This window comes from Cupressus sempervirens, chromosome 5 (genome assembly GCF_028749045.1).
Source record: "Cupressus sempervirens isolate cs-2001-9-10 chromosome 5, ASM2874904v1, whole genome shotgun sequence".
Lineage (NCBI taxonomy): Eukaryota > Viridiplantae > Streptophyta > Pinopsida > Cupressales > Cupressaceae > Cupressus > Cupressus sempervirens.
Genome location: NC_143122.1, coordinates 56,848,427 through 56,866,450, shown reverse-complemented (window position 1 = coordinate 56,866,450; position 18,024 = coordinate 56,848,427). Strand labels below are relative to the sequence as shown.

The following is an 18,024-nucleotide window of genomic DNA, read 5'->3' as shown; positions in this document are numbered from 1 at the left end:
GTTTCAATAGAATAGGAATTTCTTCATTCTATAAGTCCTCCAAAATATCAGTCTCATCCAGTTGTCCAGTCCTTTCCTCTAGGATTTCTCCTTCCGTAATCTCCTCTAGCTCCTCAACCTCTTCCAAATCCTCTTCATTATCCTGATAGATAACCAACTGGTTTGATAATGTTTCAAAGTTCTCAGTTTTCTTACTGGCAAGTTAATTTTCCTCATTGCTCCAGATCTTCTTCTCTTCATCCTTCAACATCTCCTTCTTTTGATAAGCCTAAGATTTAAGACTTTCTTCCCCTTATTGGCCTTGCAATTCAAGTAAAACTTTAGGTTTGTAGACCCATTTTAGTACCTTCTTTTCCACATTTACCATCTTTTGTTTGTTTTTAAGTTTCAACGGACAATTTTTTGTCTAGTGACCCAATTTTTTGCAAACAAAACATGCATTAGGAAGATCTTCAAAAGAGACTTCTTAAGTCCACTTTCCTAAGTTTGAGTTAATTTCCACCTTCTAAGGAAGGTCCTTCAGATGCACAACTTTCACATAGATTCTAGCACAACGAAGTTTAGATCTAGAAGCACTCATATTACCAATAGCTATAAGTTTGCCAAAAGAACTAGCTATCGCCTTTAAAATGTCTTCATGCTAGAACTCAAGAGGGAGACCTAGGAGTCTTATTGACATGGAAGTAGTTAGGAAGAAAGCATCTGATAGATCCATATTTAGTTCCCATTTTTTAATCATTAAGGTACTATTACCAAATAGCCAAGGTCCACCACATAAGATCATATTTAGATCTTCCTTAGAAGTAAATAAAAAGGAGAAAAACCCTTTCACCATTAGAGAAATATCCACTTGACCGTGGAGGGCCCATTTCCTATATAACTTCTTAGGGGTGAAATCCACAATAGTTGCTTGCTTCCCATCAACAATATTCTGCATACTTTCAGCTTCTCTCCTTTTTTTGGTAGTTTTTATTCTAGATTTTTCTAGAGTTCTAACATCTAGTTTCAATTTTATGGAATTTCCAATTTACTTCTTTGAATTGTAACTCCTGTAGGAAAGGGTTAGATTTTTTATCTATTTTTTTTCCTTTGAACCTATTTTTATTTTGGTTCTTCCTTCTCATTTATTAGGTCTAGATGTTTAGAATCTAATTCACTTCCATTCAAAGAGATTTCTTGACATAGAGGTTTCAATAGAATAGGAATTTCTTCATTCTATAAGTCCTCCAAAATATCAGTCTCATCCAGTTGTCCAGTCCTTTCCTCTAGGATTTCTCCTTCCTTAATCTCCTCTAGCTCCTCAACCTCTTCCAAATCCTCTTCATTATCCTGATAGATAACCAACTGGTTTGATAATGTTTCAAAGTTCTCAGTTTTCTTATTGGCAAGTTAATTTTCCTCATTGCTCCAGATCTTCTTCTCTTCATCCTTCAACATCTCTTTCTTTTGATAAGCCTAAGATTTAAGACTTTCTTCCCATTATTGGCCTTACAATTCAAGTAAAACTTTAGGTTTGTAGACCCATTTTAGTACCTTCTTTTCCACATTTACCATCTTTTGTTTGTTTTTAAGTTTCAACAGACAATTTTTTGTCTAGTGACCCAATTTTTTGCAAACAAAACATGCATTAGGAAGATCTTCAAAAGAGACTTCTTAAGTCCACTTTCCTAATTTTGATTTAATTTCCACCTTCTAAGGAAGGTCCTTCAGATGCACAACTTTCACATAGATTCTAGCACAACGAAGTTTAGATCTAGAAGCACTCATATTACCAATAGCTATAAGTTTTCCAAAAGAACTGGCTATCACCTTTAAAATGTCTTCATGCTAGAACTCAAGAGGGAGACCTAGGAGTCTTATTGGCACGGAAGTAGTTAGGAAGAAAGCATCTGATAGATCCATATTTAGTTCCCATTTTTTAATCATTAAGGTACTATTACCAAATAGCCAAGGTCCACCACATAAGATCATATTTAGATCTTCCTTAGAAGTAAATAAAAAGGAGAAAAACCCTTTCATCATTAGAGAAATATCCACTTGACCGTGGAGGGCCCATTTCCTATATAACTTCTTAGGGGTGAAATCCACAATAGTTGCTTGCTTCCCATCAACAATATTCTGCATACTTTCAGCTTCTCTCCTTTTTTTGGTAGTTTTTATTCTAGATTTTTCTAGAGTTCTAACATCTGGTTTCAATTTTATGGAATTTCCAATTTACTTCTTTGAATTGTAACTCCTATAGGAAAGGGTTAGATTTTTTATCTATTTTTTTTCCTTTGAACCTTTTTTTAATATTGGTTCTTCCTTCTCATTTATTAGGTCTAGATGTTTAGAATCTAATTCACTTCCATTCAAAGAGATTTCTTGACATAGAGGTTTCAATAGAATAGGAATTTCTTCATTCTATAAGTCCTCCAAAATATCAGTCTCATCCAATTGTCCAGTCCTTTCCTCTAGGATTTCTCCTTCCTTAATCTCCTCTAGCTCCTCAACCTCTTCCAAATCCTCTTCATTATCCTGATAGATAACCAACTGGTTTGATAATGTTTCAAAGTTCTCAGTTTTCTTACTGGCAAGTTAATTTTCCTCATTGCTCCAGATCTTCTTCTCTTCATCCTTCAACATCTCCTTCTTTTGATAAGCCTAAAATTTAAGAATTTCTTCCCCTTATTGGCCTTGCAATTCAAGTAAAACTTTAGGTTTGTAGACCCATTTTAGTACCTTCTTTTCCACATTTACCATCTTTTGTTTGTTTTTAAGTTTCAACGGACAATTTTTTGTCTAGTGACCCAATTTTTTGCAAACAAAACATGCATTAGGAAGATCTTCAAAAGAGACTTCTTAAGTCCACTTTCCTAATTTTGAGTTAATTTCCATCTTCTAAGGAAGGTCCTTCAGATGCACAACTTTCACATAGATTCTAGCACAATGAAGTTTAGATCTAGAAGCAGTCATATTACCAATAGCTATAAGTTTTCCAAAAGAATTGGCTATCACCTTAAAAGTGTCTTCATGCTATAACTCAAGAGGGCGACTCGGGAGTCTCATTGACACGAAAGTAATTAGGAAGAAAGCATCTGATAGATCCATATTTAGTTCCCATTTTTTAATCATTAAGGTACTATTACCAAATAGCCAACGTCCACCACATAAGATCCTATTTAGATCTTCCTTAGAAGTAAATAAAAAGGAGAAAAACCCTTTCATCATTAGAGAAATATCCACTTGACCGTGGAGGGCCCATTTCCTATTAATCATTTTTCTTAAAGTTGCAATATTAGATTAGGCCCCCAAAAATTTCCCAACTAGGGTTAAATCTATAGTAGAAATAGAATAATCTACAATCGAATCCAGGATAAAAATCTAAAACTCACTTTTTTCCCAATAGGATTTAGAAGTAATAGGAGGAAAAGAAGACTTGCCTCCTAGCCTTTTTCCGAAAAAAGAAGACCAATTTTTTTGACCTACTTCATTGTCCTCCTTCTTCTTCTCCTTAACATGTACTCCTTCAGAGTTCTTACACACACCCATAGAAGGTTCCCCTTTTGAAATATTCATCAATGGGTCCCCTATAAGGACTGGGATCTTAGACAAAGGATAAGACTAATAACAATCAGAAACCCCATGTCTTCTAGAGCCAAAACCTAGAAAAAATTTCTTCTTCTTCATGTTCTAGATTCCCATCCAATCCATTACCATAATCCTCTACCGCATTCCCTACAACACCCTCTGAACTCCCTGCATCCAGATTCCCTGGAAAATAATATGCGATCCCCACAGCTAAATTCTCTCCTACCAAATTCCCAACTAAAGAGAATGTTAAATTATCACTAGAATGGATGAGAGTTATCCATCTCAAACATTTATAATTCATTGATTGAATTTGCGATGAGAGTGATTTCTCAAAAATTCTATCAATCAAGGAAATTGAATAGTGTGTCACATATGTAAGTGGATTGGACATGGAAGATTCACATGAAAAATATGACCTTGTTGAGTTATATAAACTAAAATTTGTAGAAAACCTAATATCTATCACGAAGGTGAAGAACTTAATGTGTAAGTTTGGAACGCTTATCATGTGTATTTTCTTTTATATATTCAAAATTATTTCCTTGGTATTTGCAATACTATTTAGGAACAAGGAAAACTAGTGATAAGGCAAATCAATGAGTACATAACTCAAAAAGGAGAGAATTTTGAAAATTTCATGGATACATATTTTGAAGAATTCAAAAAAAGAATGAGAATGAGGATGAGAATACTAGAAGAGTTAGAAGTGTAACATTACAATAATGTATGTTTGTTAGTGGATACAGATAACACATTTGTGTAGGTAGTAAATCTGAGGAAGGCATGGCTACAAGCATTTGGTTATTAGGTTGATAATGATATAGTTAATGCAAATTTTGTTGCATTATAAAAGGAAGAAATTGATACTAAAGAAGAATGTTTTGGTAAAATATGAAGAAGCTAAGGCTAGAGTAAATGTTTATATTAAAATAGCTTCTAAGGAGAAGAAAAGGAAGAAAATGATTGAAGACCTAGAGGTGAAGTTTGGAACCCAAGGAAAGAGCAAGGAACCCCTACAAATCATACAAGATCTTGGAGAAGATAAAGAAAAAGGTAGTGGTGATGAGGAAGAGGATGAAGAAGGAGTTGAGGGTAAAACCCTAGTTGTTGTTACACCACTCATAAACAAGGCTAAAGGAACTACAAAGAATCTAGTGGTGACATCCCTCTCTCCTCCACTACCAACCAAACCAAGGACCAAAGCAATAACTAGCACTAAGTAGTATATAAAGCAAAGTGTAGTGGATACCACTGAGTCTAGTAGATCAAAACCAAAGAGAAGAAGATTGGTTAAAGGACCAGCCATAAGAAGAACAAAAATATTGATGAGGTATGTATTGACATATGAGGTTCTATAGGTTTATCTAGTTTTGGATATGTCAAATATGACACATTAAATGATGAGGACAAATCTAAGATTGAAGAAGCCATGGTGGACATGGTGACAATTTAGAAGTTGACTACTTCTAAAATATATTTATACAATAGACTTGATAGGAGGTGGCAATAGACAACTGAAGAAGAGACAAAAATTAGATGTGGCACATTAGCCAAGGTTATGCCTAATCTATCACAAGAACAAAAAGAAACAGTGGAGAAATACAAGAATAGATCTGTCCCTAAGTTCAAAAATTTTATGATTTTGCAAAATAAGACTGAAGTTGTAATCCAACAAAATGAGTTACTTTGGAAAAGTATTTTTGGTCTCATAAAAAATGAAGCAACACAAGAAAAGGACATTAAGATAGTAACTATTCAAGAACATGAGGGTGATGAAATGAGTTTAGGTGTGCAAAGTCTACAAGACAACATGTCACCAATTCATACTGACACCCCTGACACTCTAGTTACTAAGAAAGAGAAGCCCTTAGATGAAGACAAAGAGGAGCAAGAGGTAGAAGAAACTAATAAAGATACAAGTGTAGACATTTCTACCATAGGTCAAGAAGGACCAAATGTATTAAAACCTCACATTAACGAGAATAAGGGGGGAAATTAAAAAGTGTTGAGTGCTACTATTGTTGTCTCTAGCACAAATGTACAAGTAAGACTGAGTGGTGATGCCCCCTCACCATCTCCTAAAGTAGTGTTGAGCAACAACACTCCATCACGTACAGGGAAACCAATAAAAGATTGCTCTCCAAATATTCAAGTAAGTCTAAATGAAGTTATTGAGATGTCACAATTGAATTTGGAAAATCTCACTTTTGAACAAACAATTTTGTTGCAAGAGATTTTGGCTAAAAAGAAGAAACAAGAGGAGATAAGAAGAGAACATCAATAGAAGCAGGTATTACATAATGTCAAGGAATTTTTTTGAGGCATTTGATATGCAAATTTTTTATGGGCAAGCCCCAATCAATCTAATACATATGTGACATGAACAATGATTAGTGGTGATGGGGGCGAGATTCAATAGCTTATAAGATTCATCGTTTCTATATGAAATGTATTCTTTGATTTATTGGCTCTTTCTAGTATTTGGTGAAGAGAAGGACTATATATGGATTATAAGGGTCTATTAGATCATACAATGATAACTTAGTTGGGTTGTTGATATAGGTCTATCAATAGAAGAACCTAATGGAGATAACATTATAATTCTTTCATAGAATAACTATCTGTTGAACTTGGATATGGGTAATGATCATGTGTTGCTGATCCAAAATACCTGTCATTTGAGTACTCCAATGAGTGGGCTATGACACTGCCTGATAATAACAACTATTGCAATGATCTCTACAAGCAATGTGGCAAGTTTCTACTGGATGTTCGGCACATCGCTAAGGAAAGAGGGGAGAAATGTCCTACAAAGGTATTTGTTTATAATGTTCTACAATCACCTCAAAAAGATAGTGCATAGAATTTAAAACCAAATCTTGATTCTTTTATTCAAATAAGATTAGATAACTCTATTATATTGATATTGATGTCTGCAATATTGAACAGTTTTGTAGATCTCTAGAAACCATAAGTGGAACTTGATGGAAAACCTATGTTGTTGTTGGGAAAAGTGGTCTCATGGCTTTGTATGATAATTTTTTTAGTCAAGTTTACAATAGCCTTAATCTTATTTATGATTTCTATTTTTCTAACGCTCAATATACTTTCTTGGGAGATAAATAGGAAAGAGAATTTATTTCAATACATTAAACAAATTAAAGTATGTCTTGCTATCATGCAGCTAGATGTTACATCATCCAAACTTCTTGTAACTAATAATGAATTAAAGGATTCAAAGTTCATAAAAAAATTAAGTGAAACTATAGGTTCTTTGCTAGAGCTATGCATAGTTCCAATTTTCAATTTGGTCGGCTTCTTATTGTATCAAGAACATGTTAATTATGGTGTATATTCTTATAGTGGTGGGGTGTGGAAAGAATAAGGTGACTCAATAAAAAGTGGTATTTTGTAATTTATTGCAAATTGCTTCATTAATTAGATAGTGGTGGGGTGTGGACTTTACTTTTATGGCTATAAGGGAGTAACAACTTAATTCCTTTCACAGAGCTTTGCAATTATTATTTTGATATGCAACAATGAATATACCCTAATACATCATTCTCCACTATTCAACAAAGTTTCTTGGCCAACTGATATGTCTAGGGCTTCTCACTACACCAAAACCTCAAGTTACACTAGGAGGCCTAAAAGGGGCTCAATCCTAGCAGCCCTATTTTACCCACAATAACTCTAAACTACCCTTACAAACAAAATTATGAATAAATTATAGAAATTTTAGTACATGAGAAACCATTAAATCCCAAATATGGGTTTAGGATCTAGACTCTAAAGTCCATTTCCTCTCAAGCCCTAGTTTTAAGGCTTTATGGCTTGAAATTGTTGTTTAGCCTTGTAGGCTTGCAACCTCGAAACCAATGAAGGATTCTTCTCTCCCATCACCATTGGCATCATACTTTCTTATTTTCTACTGAAGCTCCATTTTCCACAGCTCATAAAGAAACCTTTGTGCTATGTTCTTGGTCAAAATTAGCTCATCAAAAATAGAGATAACAGTCCTTGCATGTGGCTATTGTATCTCTGTCTAATAAAGAGCATCAAGAAATTCACCATGCATGTCACTTACACATCCAAACCTTCCTTTTCACCAAGTACCAAGAAGTTTCACCATGGGTATTAAGAGAAAACAATATGTACAGACAAACTCTTATCACAGTCTAGAGCAAACAGTAGGTAAAGAATAAGCCAAAACTAACTATTACCTTATCATATTTGAACAACACAATCATTTCCTTCATTTAAGAACAAAGATAAAACTTTCTAAGAATGGATTTAGTCACTTAATATCACCCTACAATAAAATAAGTAAAGATGCTTGCTGACTGTGCATAAATTCACTTCAAAAAGTCTATATTAGCCACTCCAAATCCGTACATAGCATATCACCCCCTCTAGGTGGAAGATAAACTATATATATACATATAATGTCCCAAGCTCTTGATGGATCAATTAGCAAATGTTTAACAAAAAAAATTTTGTAATTACGTTCTTGAATGGGGTCTGTACGGACTGTATAGCTACTTGGAGGGAGCCATATGGTGTTATGAGGAGCAGTTGTAGTGGCATTCTGGAGGATAGTATAATGAAGGCTATACAGAGTCAAGAAATGATGCAGGTTAGCCATATAGTGAGAAGTTGTACAGTAAGAGTGGAGATAGACTGTGGCCGTATGGTGAAATAGTCTATCGTACTATGAATTTATTAGTTGTACGGTGACCAAGATTGGTCGTACAAGGACTAAAGATGGTGGACATGGGTCATGGAGAGTGGAATGTATGCAAAAGCTTCAAGGGATCTATACGGTATGATGAAGAGGCCATACGAGAGTGTATGAATATGCCCAACATGTTTTGGATGTTAAGTATATGGTGAGTGGAAGGAGGGTACAAGGCAATTTGATTGATACCACTTGAAAATGCAGAATGCAACATACAAATTGTAGATGCATAGCCAAAAGATTCACCAATGATATTTCCACACACAATTAAGTCCTCAATTTGTGAGATATAGACCAAGTTGAACACCAACGGAATAGGGTGAGGGTTGAATCCCATCGAAACTACACGAGCCAAATAGGGAAGATCTTTCACTTCTGAAATGGCAAACAACAAAGAACCCTAAACAGGAGTTCATAGTATAGAGAAATATAAACCAAAAGCATCCTAAGACTTCCTACAAGCTATGCTTAAATACCCATCGGGAAACCATTCTGAGGGTGTACAAAGATAGTCGACGGTGACACAAACTTTGAACACAAAAAAAAAAAAAAATGGGACTGAGATAAATTAAATCAATCAGCCCATTACAAAGTTTAATTAAATATATTTATTTTATGACGGGGACATTACAATCCTCCCATCCCAAAATTTTCTTGTCCCCAAGAAAATGCAATGTCAAGTACTGGAGGATGTGCTCGCCTTCCCACATTGTGTCATCCAATAGTAGGTGTCACCAACATACCTAGTACTCCTTCATAGTGTGGTTCCATAGGATGTTTTCATGTACTTTGAGGATCTTGGCAGGTTCCAAAATGAGTTTCCTTTCTTCATTGAGTGGTAGAAGGTCAGTAGCAACTGTGAAGTTTTTCCCTATGGCTTTCTTCAGACAAGAAACATGGAAGACATTATGAATATGGCTCCCCTCCAGAAGTTCTAGTTCGTACGCTACCTCACCAATACGACGGACCACACAATAGGAACCATAAAATCGTGGTTTCAATTTCTCCTTTCTTATTCCCTTTAATGAAGATTATCGGTATGGTTGGAGCTAGAGATAGACCAGATCCCCCACTTCAAAACTCTTCTCTATCTTACGTCTATCGGCGTACACCTTTTGTTGATTTTGTGCCTGTTGTAGGTTTTCTTTCAAGCTCCTCAGTATATCATGTCCCTCCTGAAGCCAGTCCTTTGCCCTTGGTGCACGACTATCATCCAGAATTGTGTCGATAAAGGAGAGGGGTTTGTACCCATACAAATCCTTGAATGGTATCATTCTGATAGACATGTGATACGTGGTATTCTAGCAATATATGCTCGTTGTTGTGTCGAGACACAATTCTGAAGGTAGCCTTCAAGCCATTTGTTCACAATCTTGGTTTGACCATCTGTTTGCAGGTGGTAACTCATGCTTAGCAATAATTTTTTCCCTGCCATATGAAATAATTATGTCCAGAATATATTGACAAATTATCCATCCTGATCACTGACAATATTTTGGGGTAATCCGTGCAGACGAAAAACTTCTCTAAAAAATAGATGGGCAACTTGTGCAGCCTGTAGGTCTGAGGGTATGGCAAATAAATGTGCATACTTTGTTAATCTGTCAACCACCACAAAGATACAATCCTTCCCGTTCACCTTGGGAAGACCTATTATGAAGTCTATTGATATACTTTCCCACTTATGTTTGAGAATTGGCAAAGGTTGTAGCATCTTAGTAGGAAGAGTGTGCTCGAACTTGTTCTATTGGCAGACTGTACATTCTCTTACATACTACAACACATCCCCTTTAAGTCCTTTCCATGAAAACCTCTCCTAAAGACTTATGTAAGTTTTGAGGAAACTTGGGTGCCCAGCTGGAGGTGAGTCGTGCATTTCCTTCAAGATCTTCTGCTTCAATTTGGATTCTGGTACCAGGTATATCTGGTCTTTATAGTAGATGATGTCATCTACCACTCTATACTAATCATCATGGGTGTGGTCATCCATTATTTCATAGGCAAGTGTATTTTTGGAATATTCCACTAACAAATGCACCTTCTAGTCAACAAAAATCTGGTCTACTGAGCAGATGGTGGGTTTTGGGACAAGGCATATGTAACCACATTTTTTTTCCCTATCACGTATTCAATATCAAAATTAAAACCTTGAACTTTTCTTACCCATTTCTATTGCCGTTCGTTCAAGTCTCATTACTCTAGAAAATATCTCTGGTTGTTGTGAACTGTACAGACGACAAACTTGGGACCTACCAAATATTGTCAAAACTTGGTTAGTGCATGTACGATGGCCAAAATTTATTTGTTGTAGATGGAATATACGCATTCTATAGGTGTTAGCTTCTTGCTCTCATAAGCAATGGGATGTCTATCTTGCATCAATATCACTCCAATGCCTTTCTCAGACATGTCGCACTCCAAAATGAATGGTCAGGTGAAGTTAGGTAGTGCAAACACAAGATAAGTTCTCACAGTCTCTTTTAGCTTATCAAAGGTGAGTTGTGCTTTTTCATTCCACTAGAATTACCCTTTCTTTGTCAGATTTGTTAAAGGTGCACTGAGCTGGGAGAATCCTTTAACGAACCTCCTATAGTAACTACACAGTCCAAAGAATCCTTGCAAATCTGTGAGTGATTTTGGGGGAGGCCAGTCAAGGATAGCCTAAATATTCTCTTGATGTACTTGAACTCCATATTTACTAACGACATGCCCCAAGTATGATATTTCTATTATACCAAATTCACATTTGGACTACTTGGTGAACAAGGACTATTCTTCCATGATACTTAGAACTTCATTCAGATGCTTCAAGTGCTCCTCCCATGACCCACTATAAATAAGAAGATCATCAAAGAATACCAATAAATACTTACACAATTGTTTGTTAAAGATGTGGTTCATGCATGATTGAAATGTAGCAGGTGCATTGGTCAATTCAAATGGCATGACCAGGAAATCATAATGTCTGTAGTGGCAATGGAAAGCCATTTTCTCCACATTTTCTTCCCTCATTCCGATCTAATGGTATCCAGAATGGAGGTCTATTTTTGAAAAATAGACCGTGCCATATAGTTCATCCAGCAACTCATCTATCCTTGGAATGGGGTACCTATTCTTTATTGTTTTCTTGTTCAACACGTGATAGTCCACACACATGCGCATCATCCCGTCCTTCTTTTTTACCAACACTACAGATGATGTGAATGGGCTGGAACTAGGACAGATCCATCCTTTCTCTAGCAATTCCAAAATCATCCTTTCAATCTCATCTTTGAATTTCTTGTGGTGGCAGTACGATGTGGTTATGACTGGCTTTGCCCCTAATTCCAACTCAATACTGTGTTCAAACCCCCAGTGAGGTGGTACGCCAAGAGGAATATCCATGAAAACCTTTTCATGTCTACTTAAAATATCTTGGAGCTCATCATCCTATAGAGGCATTCTTTTCCCCTTTATAGGTTCTGCCGAGAGAAAATAGTGCATAGCCCATGCAATGTCATCGTGCCACAAGATTGCCTCCATCTAATGCGCAGAAACTTCCTTCAGACCTTTATTTTCCATTCCTCAAAGGACAACCTTCTTTCTGTCAACCACAAAAGTGAAGTCCATCCACTTGAAACTCTAAGTGTATTCATCATGGGTCTCCATCGACAGTATGCCCAGAACAACTTCCATGTCAGCCAGGTCCACTATGACGAAGTCCTCAGTCACCGTGTGATTCACCATAGTGATGCTCAGTTGAGGAACAAGGTGCATGTAAGGAAAGAAAGTACCTCCAGTAACATTGACCTAAAAGCTTGCATGCACCTTTGTAAGGAGATTTCTTTGTCTTACCAAGGATGAGTTGATGAAATTTAGAGTAGTGCCACTATACAACATCACCATAACCCTTTTTCCTTGAAGGGTACCCCATACACAAAAAATTGTGCACCTTGGGCTGCCAGCCAATGCAATGGCTCCTCCGTGTTGTAACAAAGCAGAAACCCTCTCCGTAGGTTTCAAACTGATGTTGGTGTCATGGTGGGGTTGGTTATCTTCAGCCAGCATTCCTTCCTATTCATCCTCATCATCGGACATGACCTTAATGTAATGGATCTTCCCCTTTCTGAGGCATTGGTGACCCAGCTCCTAAGAGCCTTTGCAATTGAAACACAATTTCTTCCTTCGGAGTTCCTATCTGGTAGCTTCATCCAATGAAAAATTCTTGGGCAGAGGTTTGTCCCTTGGAAATGTTAGTGGTTTAGGATGTGATTAACTTTGAGAGGATGAGGATGATGTCGACGACAATGCCATACTTTGTGCTTTACTAATTGCCTCCGACAAGGTAGCCAGATTGAATCCCTTCACCCAACCTATCAAGGGTTTAGTCAGTCCATCCATGAAGAGCACTACCCGCCTTCTTTCATAAATGTCCATGACCAAAACAGAGAAATTCTAAAATTCTACAATGAACTAATCTATAGATCTAGTTTGCCTCAGTTGTGCCAATTCTTTGAAATTGAGCTCTGGATCTTTACCATCAAATTGTTCTATCAATCTCTTCATGAATTTTATATAAATCCTTATTTGATCATGCCCTAATGTGATGGTGTCCTGGTGCAACCACTCGTGCATAACTCCCTCCAAGTGTAATGTGGCAAATTTGATTGCTTCTTCTTCTAGCATAGGATTTAGCTGGAAGTAGGTATCAACTTTCATAACCCATGCTTGTGCTGATATGGAACTCGATCTATCAAATGGTGACAAATTTACTTTAATCAACTTTCTCCTGAGATCACCATTAAAGTATCCTCTGTTTCTGCCTCCCAAATATCTCATTCTCAGATATGCATAATCTTTATAGGATATATCTTCTTCAAGGTTTGCATTCTTCGAGTCTTCCCTCATCTCTTCCAAACTTGGTTGTCTCCCTCTGTGATGTGCCTCCGTCTGTGGTGAAAAATTTGGCATGGAAGGTCAGGACTGTGTTGGCTAAGGGATTGATTTCCCCGACACCGAGTCTGTGTTGTGACCATTTTGTTCTCCAGATATTTTGTTCCCCACCAACTTCTTGAGAGTTTCTTCCATAAGTTGTTGCGTGTCAGTGATCTATACTTGATTCCTGGCAAGCTCCCTCAGAAGAGCCACAAGTTTGGTAGCGGTCAATTCTCGTTCGTCAGCCATTTGATCAAAAAAATGTGCCCTTCTCTTCTAGCTATAAACTCGCATTCACTATCCATAGGCTAGTAGGATCAAAGGCTCTGATACCACTATAATGTCCAAGCTTGTGATGGAGCAATTAGCAAATGTTTAACCAAAAAATGTCTATAATTATGTTCTTGAATGGGGTTTGTACGAATTGTATAGCTACTTGCGGGGAGTTGTACGGTGTGATGAGGAGGAGTTATAGTGGCGTTCTGGAGGATAGTATGGTGAAGGTCATACAGAGTCAGGAAATGATGTAGGTCAGCCATACAGTGAGAAGTTGTATGGTGAGTGGAAGTAGACTATGGTCATACAGTGAAATAAGTTTGTTGTATTGTGAATTTGCTGGTCGTACGATGACCAAGGCTAGTTGTATGGGGACTAAAGATGGTGAACAAGGGTTATAGAGAGTGGAATGTATGCAGAAGCTTCAAGGGATCTCGACGGTATGATGAAGAGGCCATATGGGAGTGTCTGAATATGCCGAGCATGTTTTGGATGTTAAGTATTTGGTGAGTGGAAGGAGGGTACAAGGAAATTCAATTAATACCACTTGAAAATGTAGAATGGAACATACAAATTGTAGACGCAGAGCCAAAAGATTCACCAATGATATTTTCACACACAAATAAGTCCTCAATTTTCCAAATACAGACTAGGTTGAACACCAAAGGAATAGGGTGAGGGTTGAATCCCACCAAAACCGCACGAGCCAAATAGGGAAGATCTTTCACTTCCAAAATGGAAAACAACAGAGAACCATAAATAGGAGTTCAGAGTATAGAGAAATATAAACCAAAAGCATCCTAAGACTTCCTACAAGTCGTGCTTAAATACCCATCAGGAAACCATTCCGAGGGTGTACAAAGATAGCCGACGGCGACACAAACTTTGAACACACAAAAAAAAATGGGACCGAGATAAATTAAATCAATTGGCCTGTTACAAAGTTTAATTAAATACATTTATTTTATGACAGGGACATTACTATATATATAGAACTTACAACTTCACCTACCCATTTTTAATCCAAATAGAGCTTTGACTGTTGAGCTTCCAAAATTTTGCAAGGAAAGTTGCATGACAACTTTTTTTGCAATTTTTGCAATTTTTACATTTTTTTCCAAAACCTTAACACAAAAACTTCACAATGGATACCCAACTATACCAAAACATAAAAAAAGTTTATTAAACTTTAAAATGATGATTTTTGGTGAACTCCCAATGTTTGACCAATTGTTGACCAGCCTTTGACTTTTCTTGTAACCTTAGCATAACATGAAATCAAATTGCCTAAATGCATAATAAGAATGCATCAACTAACTTGTGTCATCTTGGACACCTATTGAACTTCAATATTCTCCTCCTTGGTGTTTGACCACCTTATTTAGGACCTAGGGCCCCTGCACCATTTTTGCACGTAATTTGTCCAAGCTGATTATTTATGGATCAATGGAACTCTAAGTATTTTTGTTCATTTCTTGTAGTTTTTAATGATGGTAACTACAGATCATGCATTACTCATGGTCTTATAGATGCTTTTTATGGAAATACTTTATGCCACAAGTCTCTAACTTCTTCTACTAATACCTTGCCTTTCTTGGGTGCATGTAGGATATTTCAAGACTTCCAAAATCTATTTTGTGCCTACTTGAAGCTCCAATTCCAGTAATATTTTTTTCTATAGCTCATCTAGTCGTAGTGAATATGAGCAGTGCTTTCATTAGTTCAAAATATCTAGCAACTGCCATTTTTGTTATTTATACCCAATTGAAGTTTCATTCTGATCAGTGCAAGGGGTGAGTGATCCAATGCTTTACATTGGAATGCTTGTTAGTGTGTTTGCATGGCATCCTAAAGATCACTACTTATACAGGTAAGTCTAATATAAAATCTATTCTATTTTTTATTCTTTGAGGATGATCATATTTGACATGATGACAGGCATTATTGTGACTTTAAAATTACACTATTTTTGGAAATTAATTTATTTAACTGTTCTCTTTTCATGGCAGCATTAACTATCACCATTATGGTGCATCCAAGACATGGTATGGTGTTCCTAAACATGCAGCTAATGATTTTGAGAATGTAGTTGTGGAACATGTGTATGGCACAAAAATGGCCATGCAAGAAGAAGAAGATGCAACTTTTAGTTCGTTGATAGGAAAAACAATAATGTTTCTGCCAAAAATATTATGTGAACATGGAGTTCCTATTTATAAGGCTATACACGAGCCTAGGGAGTTTGTAATTATGTTTCCTTAGGTATACCATGCAGGCTTTAGTCATGGGAAAGACATAAGAAAGATTATTTTGTTGAGTGCATTTTGTTAACTATGTCTGGTTGATTTCTTAAAATTGTTGATTGCATTACTCAAGTGAAGTAAATTTTAATTGACATATTAAAACATTGTTGTAGGTTTTAATTGTGGTGAGGCAATAAATTTTTCATTAGTTGATTAGTTTCCATTTGGGGTAGCAACCTATAAACGATATGAAAATCTAAATAGAGTACAAATATTTCCTCATGAGCAACTATTGTATAAAGAGGCAATGCTTCATGCAAACAATAGACCAGGTTCTAGAGGAGTGCAACACTTGATGAAGATTGGATTTTTTCACCTTATAAGACATCAACATCAATCCTATTGGTTACTGAAGAAGCAAGAAGCACATATATTTTACTCTCTAGGTTATGACGAAAATGTGCTATGCAGTGTCTACAATCACTGGTGCTATGTTTCATTTGGCATATGCCAATCCAACATGCACAATGTGTGTTTAAATCATGGTATGGATTTCTTTTCTTTGTTAGTTTTGATCATTCATCCTTTATGTTTCATTAGACATCAAAGATGATCCTGAGATAACTTTTACTTGTAATTGTTGGTTTACATCAAAATATATTTTATTTCATGAAGTAGCAATTTGACTAGTAGTTACAAATGCATTCTCTATGTGGTTATCTTCTGTATACACAATATGGCTTTCAATGACAAATTGTTTACCATGAAAATTGGCATTAACTATATATTGGACTCTTTAGTGATTTTCTACATGCCTTGGTATTTTTTAATTTGTGGCAATAAAATGTGGACGTGGTTGCATACGAACCATCTACTTAAGAGATGATATATCCACAATGGAAGCTATAGCCCAACTTTTTGAACAAGAGGAGAGGGTGTTGGAAGAATCTTCGAAAGAGTTGTTTGTCTTTCCTGATGAACATAATGATTATGTTCCATACTCTAGTGTCATTTACGAGCAAAATCAAAATTATGTTCTTTCTTCTTTAGTGTGCTACAGCCAAAATAATGGAACCTCCTCTGGTTCTAACAAGGAATCTTCCAATGAGGTTGGTTTGGTATTTTTACTATTCAAATTGCTTGCTTACAAGTTTGCTTTTTGCTTTCATTGTAGATTATGAACAAAGTAGATTATGAACAAAGCAGATTATGAATGTCAGTGCTAAGAAACCTCTTGATTGCAATTCAACTTTCTGATATATATTGCTTCTTCTCTATGGAAGTCTTATTATTGAGCCACCAAATGGCTACAATAAAGTTCTTAAGTAGGAACTTGCATTTTTTGTTCTATGAAAGCGTGGTGAAAAGATTCCTTACAGGATAGATGATATAAAGGGAGCTCAAGACATCATAATTGTACTAATCCAGTTTTAATTTGATTCTTTGAAATTCATGTTGATGATCTTTTCGTTAAATAAGATTAATGTTGTGTAGGTTGAAGGGGAAATAGATAAACTTTCCATGGAAGAAGATGGGTATAAAAATTGCATTAGTGTACCCAATGGTGCTCCATCCAAGATTTTATTAAAAGATTTACCACCTCCATGATAGGTTTGTCCTACTATGTAATCCCCTTGAATACCGAATATTGATAACATATATTTATATTCATCTGCTAATAGGTCACCATAGGAAGTGTTTTCATAATTACTTCTGGCTAAGATTTTTAAGATAATGACTTTTTCTTGAATAAATTTAATTATAACTAGGTGTTATATACAATTTATTTGGTATTAAATTTCAAGTTTTTAACTAACCAGTGTTTAAAGCTCTTTGTATTCCTCCCTCGGCATGTACTTTAATGTTGTCTTGTCATATCATAGTCATTATCTTATCAGAACATTTGGAAGAAATTTTCAAGGAAACAAATAAGGATGCAAAAATTGGGATATGTAAGACCATGATTGGCATGCAACCTATAAAAAATGTAATTACATTTCTTTTGATTAGGCTTTGAATAGCTTTTAACACTATTCTCTTGTTCATTGGACTGAGTTCTTCCTTTGAAGTCTCTCTTAGACTAATTTCATGTAACCATATCCTTTTGAACTTCTACTACCATTGTTATGCATCACCTCAAAAAGTTGTTAACAACCATAGGATTATCTCTTTATTCTTCACTTATCCACTATGACTATTGCAGACATAGATATTAATTAAGTTTTTCATGCTTTATGACTTTCATTGTTGGTGTGCTCTAGATGCTTTATGGCTTCTTTT

General features: G+C 35.9%; 2 pseudogenes; one reads left to right on the top strand and one right to left on the bottom strand.

The window, feature by feature from the left end:
- LOC149554535 (putative pectate lyase 21) overlaps positions 1-9,585 on the bottom strand; it is a 74,456-nt pseudogene extending 64,871 nt beyond the window's left edge.
- A 2,362-nt stretch (positions 9,586-11,947) lies between these two features.
- On the top strand, positions 11,948-17,352 carry LOC149554534 (lysine-specific demethylase JMJ13-like; annotated as a pseudogene).
- The last annotated feature ends 672 nt before the right edge of the window (positions 17,353-18,024 follow it).